General features: G+C 44.3%; 1 protein-coding gene across 3 annotated transcripts in view; it reads left to right on the top strand.

The window, feature by feature from the left end:
* The first annotated feature begins 7,599 nt into the window (after positions 1–7,599).
* Positions 7,600–12,960, top strand: part of ARHGAP40 (Rho GTPase activating protein 40) — a 189,758-nt gene continuing 184,397 nt past the window's right edge. Inside the window, exon 1 of one of the 3 annotated variants that reach the window (XM_029612411.1) lies at positions 7,600–7,817. The gene's annotated coding sequence lies outside the window, so the exon portion shown is untranslated. Of the gene's footprint in view, positions 7,826–12,960 lie in introns of all 3 variants that reach the window. The other 2 variants (XM_029612410.1, XM_029612409.1) reach the window with 2 other exon arrangements.

Below are 12,960 nucleotides of genomic sequence, written 5' to 3'. Positions count from 1 at the left end.
AATACTTACATGCTAGTAAAGTACCTCATCTCAGTCACACACATACAGAACACAGACAAATATAGAATAAAAGACCACAAATCACAATGGAACGGAAACCCCAAGACCACCTTCTGCATGCACTTGCAGTGCAAAACTGGAGAACTAGAAACAAAAATATATTTCCTCCTACTCTAAAAAAGTTCAAATAGAGAAGAAATGCATATTCTCAAAAGGGACATACTATAGCTCTTGTACCCTGTCATTCTCCTCCATGCCCTCATCACCCCTCACTTCTCCCAACTCCTCAATCATCCCTTCACATGCTCATATCCCTATCCAACATTTCTGACATCCCCCATTCCTGCATCCTCTTCCCTTTGTCGCCTCTCTCCCTGCCCTTCACTCTCCCCTTCACTCTCCTCTTCCCTACCCAGCATACCTCTGACCACATCTTTCCCACCCCTTCCTGCTCAGTATCCCCTGGTTTTCCCTCTCCCCTAAACCAGCAAGCCCCACACCTCCAGCTCTCTCTCCACTTCCATCTCCTCCCTGCCCAGCAGCCATCAGCCCCTCCTTCCCCTACCCTTTCCTACCCAGCAGACTCCTGACTCTCTACCTCCCAAGGCCTTTCTGCCCAGTACATTTCCCCCTCCTCCTGGCTCCCAGCCAGCAGAAAAGCCTTCAGTCCAATCCAGAGTCTCCCTCCTGCTTTATCAGCAGCAGATGAGGGCAAGAAGCATTGAGGAGAGGAAGATGAGGAGGCAGCAGCAGCAGCACCTTTCTCCCTTGTGCTCTTTTTTCACATTCAGGCCCCATGGGGTGAAGAGAGCTTCAGCAGCCTCACTGCCAGGCCAGGCAGAGGAAGATAACGTTGGTGTCCTGCCAGGCCCATATGAAAAGGAGTTGGTGACATCATGCTTTGTTCTGGATGAAGGTGGAAGGAACAACCTCCCACTGGCCAAGAAAAGGAGAAGGAAGCAAGAGCAGCTTCCTGTCATACCCAATAAAAGAGAAGTCAGCCAACTCCTGCCCAGACTAATGAGGAAAGATCAGTCTTCTGCTGACTCTGCGACACACCTCCCAGGACTTCGCGACATACTAGTCTGGCATATACCATGTGGCACAAGCATAAGCACATTTTACTTCTTGGGCTTACTTTGATCTGGGTCAGTATGCTTCCTCTGGCCAACTCACAATATTAGTGACATGGGAAGAGCAAGTCCACATGTCTGAGAAGGGATGAGGTTCATACATGTTGCAAATCATTATTTAATTCAGAGCTGGAGTCAGCCTAAAAACCTCTGTGAAGGTGCTTTATTCATTTTGTCCTGAGATACGCAGGGCCTCTGAACCACGTTTTTAAACAGTGAATGTGATTATTTTTTAATTTACCAAAAATCTTTTTGACAGATACATTTTAAAGTCCTGCTTGTGGGTAAACCTAGCCTAAAGCCATTTTCAAGTACAGGAAGTTAAAAATAAACCAGTATGTTCTTGTCTCTCTTTTTTTTTTCTTTTCACTTTCTGCATTCCTTAATACCATTAAGCCTACCTACATCAGTGACTGATTCTCTTCCTCTGCCTATATTTCTGTGCAGAAGCAGAGATCAAGCACAGCATGCCTGCACGTTCTGTGTTTCAATCTGTATAGGGAAGGAGACAGTTATGCTCAGACTCAGAAATAGGTTTCTGGGGTGCCCTCCTCAACAATCTGTGCCTGTACTTCTTTTAAGCCAGGTTGAAGGCACAATTTTTAAGATGTTTACCTATGGATTTTATTTTCTGTGTTTCTAATGTAGATTGCTCTGCATATTATAACAGTTCTACTGCTCCTGTCTGCCTTTTTTTTTTGCCTGTGCCACCTATGGTCCAGCAAGAAGAAAAGTCTGCTGCACACCAGAAATAAATAAATAAATGAATGAATGAATGAATGATTGAATGAATGAATGTCAATGATACTGCTCATTGAGCATTAGCTATAACACAAGTAATCAGAATAATACTATATCGCAGAAGTCCCAGCAAACTCTCTTTTGATGGCTCAGACTCTCTTCTTGAGTAAACAAACTTCTGATCAGTGGCAATTTTCAAAATAAAAAGGGTACCAAGTTGGGTCCAGCAGCAGCCTCCCTCTTTTACTGTTTCCCAATGGGGAAAAGGAAGCAAGTTCAAAAAGGTTCTAGGTTGGTGATCTGGTAAATAATCACCATTACTACTGGTCCTTTAGTAACATTTAGGGCAGTGGTTCTAAAATCCAGTCCTTCTTGAATACAAACAGGGAAACCAAATATAAAAATTCACTTACTACTTAGACTAAATTCAGACAAGTTTTCATGAAGCTAAAAAAGTGTGTGATCAAGGAGTTCCCTAAATGTTGGAGCAAGAGGCTAACCAGGGGATTATCAGAGTTCAAATCCTGCTTTTCCCACAGATGCTTTTTGTGATCTTGTGCAATACACTTCACCCTCTATTGTTGTAGGTATAATTTAGATTAGAAGCCCTGTTGGGCAAAGAAATAACTACAGTACCTGAACTGTAACTTGCCTTGAGCTTAGATTTGGTAAAAGTGAGTAATTAAATCCAAATACAGCTTCATGTACAATTTAAGTATGACATGATTTGGGATCTTGTTTGGATGAAAGACACTACACAAGCCCAAACTGATGTTATTCTAGCCTTGCAAAATGTTCAAGTCCTGTAATTGCACTGGGGGAGTTACAGCAGACTACAAAGTCAGCTAGCTTGATTTACTTCTTAAAAGCATATCGTGCTCTAGACTCTTTGCAAGGATAATCATTCCATTAGTTAAAAGATGGTACAAGTACGCCAATAACTATTACTATAGTTCCAAGCTTCTTCATTCTCTGCTGAATACAGGTAAGAGAATATTATTTCCTTAAAACATGTGAATGTAACTACAAACATCAAATGACAATGAAGGCCCAGTTAAGTACAGATCAATTAGAATATACTGTGTCTTACAAATAGAAAAATCTGCAATTTCAATAAATAATGGAATAATCCTAATATTTATAAAAATGATGCCATGGATTGTATTAAAGGGAAAAGATGTGGGTCCGTGGATAATTCTCTTAAAATTAAAGAAACACTCTCCAGATGAAGGAGAGTTAGAAGGTCTCTAAACAAGCTCCCAAGACTCTTAAGCAGTAATACAGGCATCCAGGACATCACTCACTCGCATCCGTCTTTTCACAATATAAATAACACACTGAACAATAAGTTTGGGTTAACAAGGCCGCAGCTTTAATAACTTGGAGGCCCGAGCCCCCCCATTATCAACAATACAAAGTTAAACCAACAACTCCCAAACCATCCGCCGCTGTGCCAGCAAGATGATTCCTTCCAGCCACGCGGCTCGCCATATGGCCCCCGCACCAAGTTCAGACTCCCACCACCTGCCAGCAAAGGAGCCAACCCAGTGGGCCTCCGCCGCCAACCAGCAAGAAACCAGGCCTGCCAGATGACTCCCGCCGCCTGCCAGCAGGGAGCCCGCCACCGACAACTTCCAGTTGTCCAACATTTCCCATTTGCCAGGTACATCGCTCTTAACAGGTAACCAGAGCATTAAGCTGAACCGGCTCGGGCCATCCGCTGCGACAGAGAACGCTCACACATAACCATAACAATGACCATAACAATAAGGGCGGGTGGGAGGGAAACAACGGCCGTCTGAGCTCCCGGAGCGGCACGCCGAGAATGCCGGCTGTGTCCCTCCGCTCCGGGATAGCCTGAGGGACCGCCCACTGCTGCTGGCCAGCCAATCCTGACCAGCCAGCACAGCAGGAGCCCTCGGCTCGCGACCCCCTCCCCCCAGCTCCCCGTGCTCTCCTGGTCTAACCTCCCCGTGACCTCCGGACCCCTAACTCACCTCGCGTCCCCGGGGGCGGTCTCGCCCCCCCTACGGACCTGGCCAGCTCCCAGAGCGAGCCTGAGCTCGTATTACGTTGGTCTGCCGGTCAAGGAGACCATCAGACCTCTCAAAACAAAAAAGAAACAGAGAAAATGATAGAAAATCTATTTGGATTTGGATGAGAAGGACCAGAGGACTCATCTAGTCTGCCCTTCCTGATGCAATGCTGCACAGCCTAAACAATCTCAGGCTTTACTCTCGTTTTCTTCTATCAAATGATCTTTTGTGCTCATCTCAGGCTTTCTTGAATTCTTTTACTGTTTTGGCCTTCACCGCCTCCACTGAGAGATTATTCCATTTATCTACTGACCCTTTCTGTGAAGAAATATTTCTTTATGTTATGCCTGAATGCATGCCCTTCCAGCTTCGTATCATGACCTCTTGTTCTAGAAATTCCATTACACTGGAAAATGTTTGCTTCTTGTGCATTATTTATACCTCTTAGGTATCTGAGTGTCTCTATATCCCTCCTGCCTCCTCTCTTACAAATTATACTACTTGATACACATACATTATGATTGGAAGTCTGGTTACCAGGTTTTTTGGTGCCTGATTTGTACAATAGTTTTCAAAGGGGAGAGGGAGAAAGAACACTAGAATATTATTATTGTTCATTGGGGCTGGGTAAAGCACCATAGAGGCAACATGCTTGATCCCAGGGAAGGAGGAAAGAAGGCTGCAACCACCATGGTGGCCTCTGCTGGCTATAGAGAAGTATGGGAGATTGTCTTGTAAGCAATGTCGCTGCAGCCCTTGGTGTCAATGAGCTATCCCAGTGCTAACTGGGTTTGATGTGTGGAATCTATAAAATATGGGGGAAAAAGGAGAAACACCCCTTCCTTGAGAGGTTCACTAAAATTTTGCTTATCTTTTTCTTTCCCCATTCAAAAGCACAGAAGCTTAACTTTTGTAGAGCCTGAAAATACTGTTATTTGACTTAAATCATTAGTTCAGCAATAAAATAAAAAAAAATCAGTTTGCATAGAAATAAAGATCAATATATACACAAATATTTAAATAAATAAAAAATAAGTAAAAACTCCCATTTTTTCTTATAATTTTTGTTTTATTGGTGAGGAGGTATTAGTGTTTCTGAAAGCTGATTCATCAGAAGTGTTTGTGCCTGTCCATGAAATTAAGTATGAAAACAGCATAAACAGCTGAAAAGGAGTCACAGGAAATTTTTCAAAAACAGCAGCTAAAGCCATGATAAAAGCCACACACCTTTTCTTAAAAAGAAAGAAAGGTGTAAACATTTATGGGATAGATTTTGGCAGCCCAGAGGCATGCAAGTTCATTTTCCCTTTGAAAATATGGGCTGGTGGAGAAATGAGGGTACTTTACACCTGCATATTTTTGCATGCACTTTTTATGTTTTTTATTATTTATATATTGCATGTTATTTAACTTGTTATTGTAAAGTTTGTTTTATTTGCATAATTTAATGTAATTCCATTTTGTGGAAGTATTTTTACACTGTACTGGCGATTAGGTGTGTAATAAATTAATATCTTGCAACTGCTTTGAAGATGGGGAAACGTACAGTATGTACTTTCCCTTTCTCGATCAGACCCTGCCCTTTTTATCATGAAGGGAAAAATACATGTGCTGGAAACAGCCTGCATACTTTTACCCACTCTGCAGTGGAAAGGGGGAGCACTTTTCAAACTGTAAAAATATCTGAAAATTACTCTTCCTAGAAATACAATATGTTAGGGAAGGGGTGGCCAACTCCAGTTCTCAAGAGTCACAAACTGGTCCGGTTTTCAGGATATCCACAATAAATATGCATAAGATAGATTTCCATAATATGGAGATAATGCACGTAAATCTCTCTCATGCATATTCATTGTGGAGAGCCTGAAAACCTGGCCTGTTTGTGATGCTTGAGGACTGGAGCTAGCCATTCCTGTATTAGGGCAAAGAAGATGACCTTTGAACAAGACTGAAAGAAAGGCGAGAAAACAGGCAAATCAATATTTTGAGGACAAGCACTAGTACATTTGAGAGTTTGCTATTCCAAAGAGAAAGATTTAGGAGTGATACTAAGGAGCCTTTTCCTATTTGATTTTCTTTTGAATAGGGAGGCCAGTTGTAGTATAGGGTTGCCAAGCAGCTCCATATTTTCAGGACAGATTGATCCAGTCCTGGATTTATCCCACTGTATGTTGGGACTTGTAGCTCTGACTTCCCTAGTGAGGTTCCTTAGAAAAACAAAAGTAGAAGTTCCTGCATACAGTGGAGTAAAACTAGGACCAGATCAGCCTGTTCTGAAAATCTGGAGCCAGCTGGCAACTCTACTCTGGTCCTCAAGAGCCACAAACAGGCCTGTTTTTTAAAATTTTATTGTAACAAGGAAACAGTCCTGGTTTTCAGGATATCAATAATGAATACGCATGAGTTAGATTTGCGTACACTCTCTCAATTGTATGCAAATATAACTCATGTATATTCAATATGGATAGCCCCAAAACCAGGCGTTTTTGTGGCTCTTGAGGATCAGCATTGGCCATACAAAGACAACGAGTTGCCACCTCCCCCAGTCTTTGTTTTGCACTATTGCATGCATGGAGTTGTAGTGCCTGCTGCGTTTGGTAGGGAATTCAGAACTACAACTCCATGCATGCAATGGGACAAAACCCAGACTGGATTAGCTTGTTTGACCTGGATGAAATGGAACCTTACTCTGGGTGCTTAATTCCTCCCCTTTGTTTTGCAGCCTTCTGCCCTCCTCACAGTCATTCGGGCTGATACTGAAAACTTCGCGGGAGAGTGGACGAACGCCCGCTCTCCCGGTGCGCACCCAGGACACTCTCCCGGGTGCGCGATCCAGTAAATAAATTTATGTAAATGAGGGCCCTCGGTAAAAGGAGACGCTAGGGACCCTAGCGCGTCCCTAGCGCCTCCTTTTTGACAGAAGCAGCGGCTGTCAGTGGGTTTGACAGCTGACGCTTAATTTTACAGGCATCGGTTGTCGAGCCTGCTGATAGCCATGGGTTCGGAAAACGGACGCAGGCAAAATTGAGCGTTCGTCTTCCAACCTGTGGGCAGATTTAAAATTTTTTTTTTAATTAAAATTTTTTTTTTACTTTTGGGGCCTCCGGCTTAATATCGCTATATTAAGTCGGAGGGTGTACAGAAAAACAGTTTTTTCTGCTTTTCTGTACACTTTCCCGGTGCCGGCTTGCCTTTGAGCAGGCGCTAATTTCTGAAAGTAAAATGTGCGGCTTCGCTGCACATTTTGCTTTCTGTATCACGCGGGAATGACTAATAGGCCCATGAACATGCATTTGCATGTTGCGGGCGCTATTAGTTTCAGGGGGGGGGGGGGGGGGGTTGGCCACACGTTTTTGACGCGCTATTACCCCTTACTGTATAAGGGGTAAAAATAGCACGGCCAAACGCGGGCTAACAGTGCACTTTACTGTATTGGCCCGATTGAAAATTAGGGTTGCTAACTGAATCTAGCGTTTCAGGACAGGCTGCTCCAGTCCTGGTTTTCCCCACACAGTTTAAGATGGACTTTTGGTTCCTGCTTTTTTTTTTTAGGGAAAGCAATAGGGAGTTCAGAACTATATATCCATGTTTGTAGGCAATGGGAGTAGGGGAAGAGGGTGGTAAAAAAAAAAAAAAAAACAAACAAGTTTGGATTAACCTGCCTTGAAAAACAAGGAACCAGTTGACAATCCTGGGAGGTAGTGGTGGCGTGCAGTGGAGTGAACAGTGTCGGCTCCTTTAAAAATACACATCCTTACGTAGGCCCCTCCTTTCTTGGCAGGCTGAAACAATGCGAAACAGATAGAGGGCGGGGGAGGTCTCCGGTGGGAAGAGTTGCTGACACGCCGGGGACGGGAGAACTTCTTTTTACTTGCCTGTATTCCCCACCTCAGCACTTTCTTGTAAGGTCTGCACGTGAGTAAAGTTGTGCTTTTGCTTCTTTGTCGCTCTGTGCTGTTGTGCTTTGTTTGTGGGCGCGCGCTCTAAGCGCCACGCTGGTTTGGTTGCTAAGGGCAGGCTGTGCCCGTTGTTAGAGACGGAGCAGGGCCGTCGCGGTTGCCAGGTGCCGTGTGAACGGCCGATTTGCACCTGTCCGAGGTGGTCCTCATCGTCTTCTTCTTCAAATATAAAATAGGAGATTTAATGCTTCTGCAATGGGCTTTACGTTTCCCCCTTGGTAGGGCTCTAATTCTCCCCCTCCACATACAATAGGATTTTAATCAATCAACAGGCCAACCAGGTTCCTTCCTTAGCTCATACCTCAGATCTTGTCTTTGATCTTAGCCAGAAGGGGATGCTGGTTGTATTCCCCCCCTCCCCTTTTAGAAAAGTACTTGTTGAGAGCAAAAGTTTGGCAGGACTGAAGTTACCTGCTCCCACGGTTTCTCAGCATGAAATTATGGTGCAACCCTTCCAAAATTTCAGCCTGTAAGAGGTGGCAAACCATAATCATAATAATCATTTATAACGTGCTTTACTAACAATAGATGCCCAAAACATGGGACAACAAATAAGAATGATAATGAAGGAGTCTGAACGGTTACAATAATACATTAACAACCGTAAGAAATTATATGCAGTATATGAAAACAAACTATATTAAAATTCAGGGACTGATGTACTAAACAGTTTTTCATGTTTTTATGTTAATGGGTATTATGTTAGTACATCTGGCCCTTGGATAGCCTGGACTTCTAAAATATAAGATTTCACTGGGCTTTTCTACGAGTGTTTCACGTTTAGGGTGGGGTCTCTTTCCACTCACATGATTTGTGCCCTTTTGCTAATTATATCTGCAGTTAATTAATATATGAAGTAGTATGTTTAATCTATAACTTTATTTTTCTGCATGCTATAAAAGCCTTTGAGAGCAGAATGGATACAGAGATTCTGCAGTTATCCATTTTTCAGAGTGGGGAAATCCTGTCTCTTTTTTTTTTTTTTTTTTTTCCTGTTTTCTTGCCTTCTCTTGGCCAAAGAATGCCAGGTGGTCTGTGTGACATGTTCCATCAATTTCTTGTGACTGTGAAGAGCTTCCTTGCAATACTCTCAGCTGCTTAGAATAGCATCCATTTTGTGTCAACAACTGAGTGGTCAATCCTTTTTCCACGGTTTAAATTTGTTCAGTGTTAGACTGTACCATTTTACTAATAAAGATTTAGCTAAACTACCGTATTAGTGTTCAGATTTTTAGGAATATCTCTCCATTTATTTTTTATCTGATAATTTTTCTCATCATATTCAAGCGTTCTGATTCCTGGGTTGTTAAGCATTTTAGGTTTAATTTGCTCAGTTTCTGCCTTTCTATTTCATATCCAATATAGATGTAATAACTTACTTTTTAATTGTTTAAAGGGTTAATATAATTCTTACAGATTAGACATTTAACTGTTAATATCTGTTGACCTGAGCCAGAACCCCACTTAAATCAGCCTATGGCTGACTTTTTCCAGTGTGCTATGTGGATCCCAATCCATAAGTTACACCAGTTTTCAAAAGGAAAGTATGCCCATTCTTTCCCTTTGAAATTATCCCATGAAAACTACCTGCACCTGCTAAAATATCTGCATAAATTTACTGAATGTACATGCACACTTTTCAAAATCTCAGAGTATGCTTGTAAATGCAAACCTTTCCCCAGCTCTATTTCCAGGAATGCTTCTGCTCAGTCTGGGTAAATTTACATGCAAATGGGACATAGATATGTTTACCCGCATATTGAGCTGCCAGTTTTAAAAAAGCCCATTTCTACAGTTAGAACACTGTTTTACCTGTGAAAATGATTTTGAAAATTATCCTATTATTTAATTGATTAACCATTTTAATTTCAGTACTTTAAAATGCCTAACTTTTTAAACAAGATTTATATACTTAATATCAACTGTATTTTAAGTTTACTGTGGAATTCAGTACTCAGCAAGAAATCTGTCTTATTTTTGCTTCATGATGGAATGAGGAAAGTCGGGGATCTCAGACTTATTTTATTTATTTATTTAAATTTATATTCCGCTTTTTGCACTTTTTCAGCACTTCAGAGTGGATTACATTTAGGTACTGTAGGTATTTCCCTATCCCCAGAGGTCTTATAATCTAAGGCTTGGATTTTCAAATGGCGCAAGCTTTCTGAATCCTGCGGGGGGCGGGCCTGCGAAAGCCGTCAGCGATCGCACCACTGTGATGTTATTGCTGCTGGCTTTCACACCCAATAGCACCACCTTTCACGGTGGCAATAACTGGTCTTACCTTATCGCCGCCAGCGAAGTTACTGCTGTGTCCGCCCCAACGCCAGCCCGACTACTCCTCTTCCGGTCCCGACTCCGCCCCTATCTGCTACCAGTTGTATATGAGGCAGTATTCCAGGAACCTCTGGAAGCAGGTTCATAAGAATATAAGAAATTTCCATACTGAGTCAGACCAAGGGTCCATCAAGCCCAGCATTCTGTTTCCAACAGTGGCCAATCCAGGATACAAGTACCTGGCAAGTACCTAAACACTAAACAAGATCCCATGCTACTGATGCCAGTAATAGCAGTGGCCATGCCCAAAGTCAACTTGGTTAATGGACTTCTCCTCCAAGAATTTATCCAAACCTTTTTTAAACCCAGCTACACTTAGTGCACTAACCACATCTTCTGGCAACAAATTCCAGAGCTTAATTGTGTGTTGAGTTATAAAGAAATTTCTCTGATTAGTTTTAAATGTGCTACTTGCTAACTTCATGGAGTGCCCCCTAGTCCTTCTATTATCTGAAAGAGTAAATAACCAATTCAAATCTCCCATTCTAGAACTCTCATGATTTTAAAGACCTCTATCATATCCCCCCTCAGCTGTCTATTCTCCAAGCTGAACAGCCCTAAACTGTTTTGCCTTGCTGTTCCATCCCCTTCATCATTTTGGTCGCCCTTCTCTGTACCTTCTCCAGTATAACTATACTAGCCGTTAAGCCCGTAACAACGGGCTACATTTAAAACATTTTTTTTCGGTCCATTCCCTTCCCCCCTCTATTCTCCCTCCCTCCCCCTCCCTCTCCCCTCACTCTCCTCTCTCCCCTCAGTCACTTCCCCTCTCTCAATCCCCTCCCCTTTCAGCTCATCCACAACCGGCAGACGGAAGATCTCCGGGGGGAGGGGTGGTGTCCCTCCCTCGCGCGCGCCGCCGCTGCCACTACTGCTCATCGCCGCCACTGCTCCTCCTGCTCCTGCTCCTTGCTGCCGCCGCCACTCCTCCTCCCAGCACCATTTTTTTTTTGGGCACGCTCTGCTCTGACCGACGTGCTCGCCCGCACATGCGCGGTAGAGCTGCTCTCTGCTGCGCGTTTGCGGGCCGTCGGTCAGAGCCCATTTATAGGCAGATCTTTATTGAGATGCGGTGACCAGAATTCTACAACAGTATCAAGGTGCGGTATCACCATGGAGCGATATAGAGGCATTATGACATTTTCTGTTTTATTCGCCATTCCCTTCCTAATTATCGAGCCAATACAGTACAGTGCGCTCCGACAGAGCGCACTGTTAACCCGCCATTGGATGAGCATTTGACGCTCTAGCGTTACCCCTTATTCAGTAAGGGGCGGAAAACACGTGTCCAATCCCCCGAACCTAATAGCTCCCGCATGTTGATGGCCCTATTAGGTATTCCCGCGCGATTCAGAAAACAAAATGTGCAGCCAAGTTGGACATTTTGCTTTCAGAAATTAGCGCCTACCCAAAGGTAGGCGCTAATTTCTTCGGGCACCGGGAAAGTGTACAGAAAAGCAGTAAAAACTGCTTTTCTGTGCACCCTCCGACTTAATATCATGGCGATATTAAGTCGGATGTCCCGAAGGGTAAAAAAAAAATTGAGGTCGGCCCGTGACTGTCGGGTCGAAAACCAGATGCTCAATTTTGCTGGTTTCTGAGCCTGTGGCAGTCAGCGGGCTCGAGAACAGACGCCGGCAAAATTGAGCGTCGGCTGTCAAACCCGCTGGCAGCTGCCGTTCCGGTCCAAAAGGAGGCGCTAGGGATGCGCTAGTGTCCCTAGCGCCTCCTTTTGCCTGTTTTTACCGCCGGGCCTCATTTAAATAATCACGCGCACAGGAGAGCGATTTTTACTGTAAAGGCCCGATTGCTTTTTTGACTGCTGCAGCACACTGAGCCGGTGACTATGATGCCTAGATCTTTTTCCTGGGTGGTAACTCTTAATATGGAACCTAACATCATGTAACTAAAACATGGCTTATTTTTCCCTATATGCAACTCCTTGCACTTGTCCATGGTAAATTTCATCTGCCATTTGGATGCCCAATCTTCCAGTCACGCAAGGTCCTCCTGCAATTTATCACTGTTATGTTCAGGCTTGTGGACCCTTGGCCGGCGAGAGGATAGTATACCTTTCGGGGGGTCCGTAGGTTCTCTTGTCGGGTGGTGAGGCAGAACAGGAGGCAGGACCAGCTGACTCTTGGCACTGGAGACTGAGGCAAACACGGAGGCGATGAAGAGACGAGATAAGGCGCTGTGTTTTCACCACTGGTGGTTTGCGGTCCCCCCGGGAGGAGCCCGTAGGGACCCGACCGCTGGGACTTAGGTGGACCTAGGGAGGTCAGAGCAATGATGCAAAGGCCAACTGGAGTTTCACCCTGGAAGCCCGCGGTCCCCCCAGGAGAAGCCCGTAGGGACCCGAGCCGCTGGGACTTAGGTGGGCCCTTGGAGACGGAGTCTTGAAGGAGTCCTAGGTCGAGTGCCAGAGGGTCGTTGCTCACCAGTCCGAAGTCGTGCACCAGAGAATCACCGCTTGCCAATCCAAAGTCAGGAACCAGAGAATCACTGTAAGCCAAGCCGAAGTCAGGAACCAGGAACACCAAGACGGAACAGGAACCGGAGTCCAAGCGCAGGGAACTCACCAAAGCAAGCAGACTAGACAGCGAGGAAGGATGTTGCCAAGTCACTGGATGAGTGGAGGAAGTTGCCTTTTATACTTCCTCTGCCCTGGCTGATAGAGAACAGGTGAGACCATTTAGAGGGATGGGTCCCTTTAATTCTGTGGAGGGGGCGTGGCCTTGAGCTGAAGCATGG

This window comes from Rhinatrema bivittatum, chromosome 8 (assembly GCF_901001135.1).
Source record: "Rhinatrema bivittatum chromosome 8, aRhiBiv1.1, whole genome shotgun sequence".
Taxonomy (NCBI): Eukaryota; Metazoa; Chordata; class Amphibia; order Gymnophiona; family Rhinatrematidae; genus Rhinatrema; species Rhinatrema bivittatum.
This window is presented reverse-complemented; position numbering and strand designations above follow the sequence as displayed.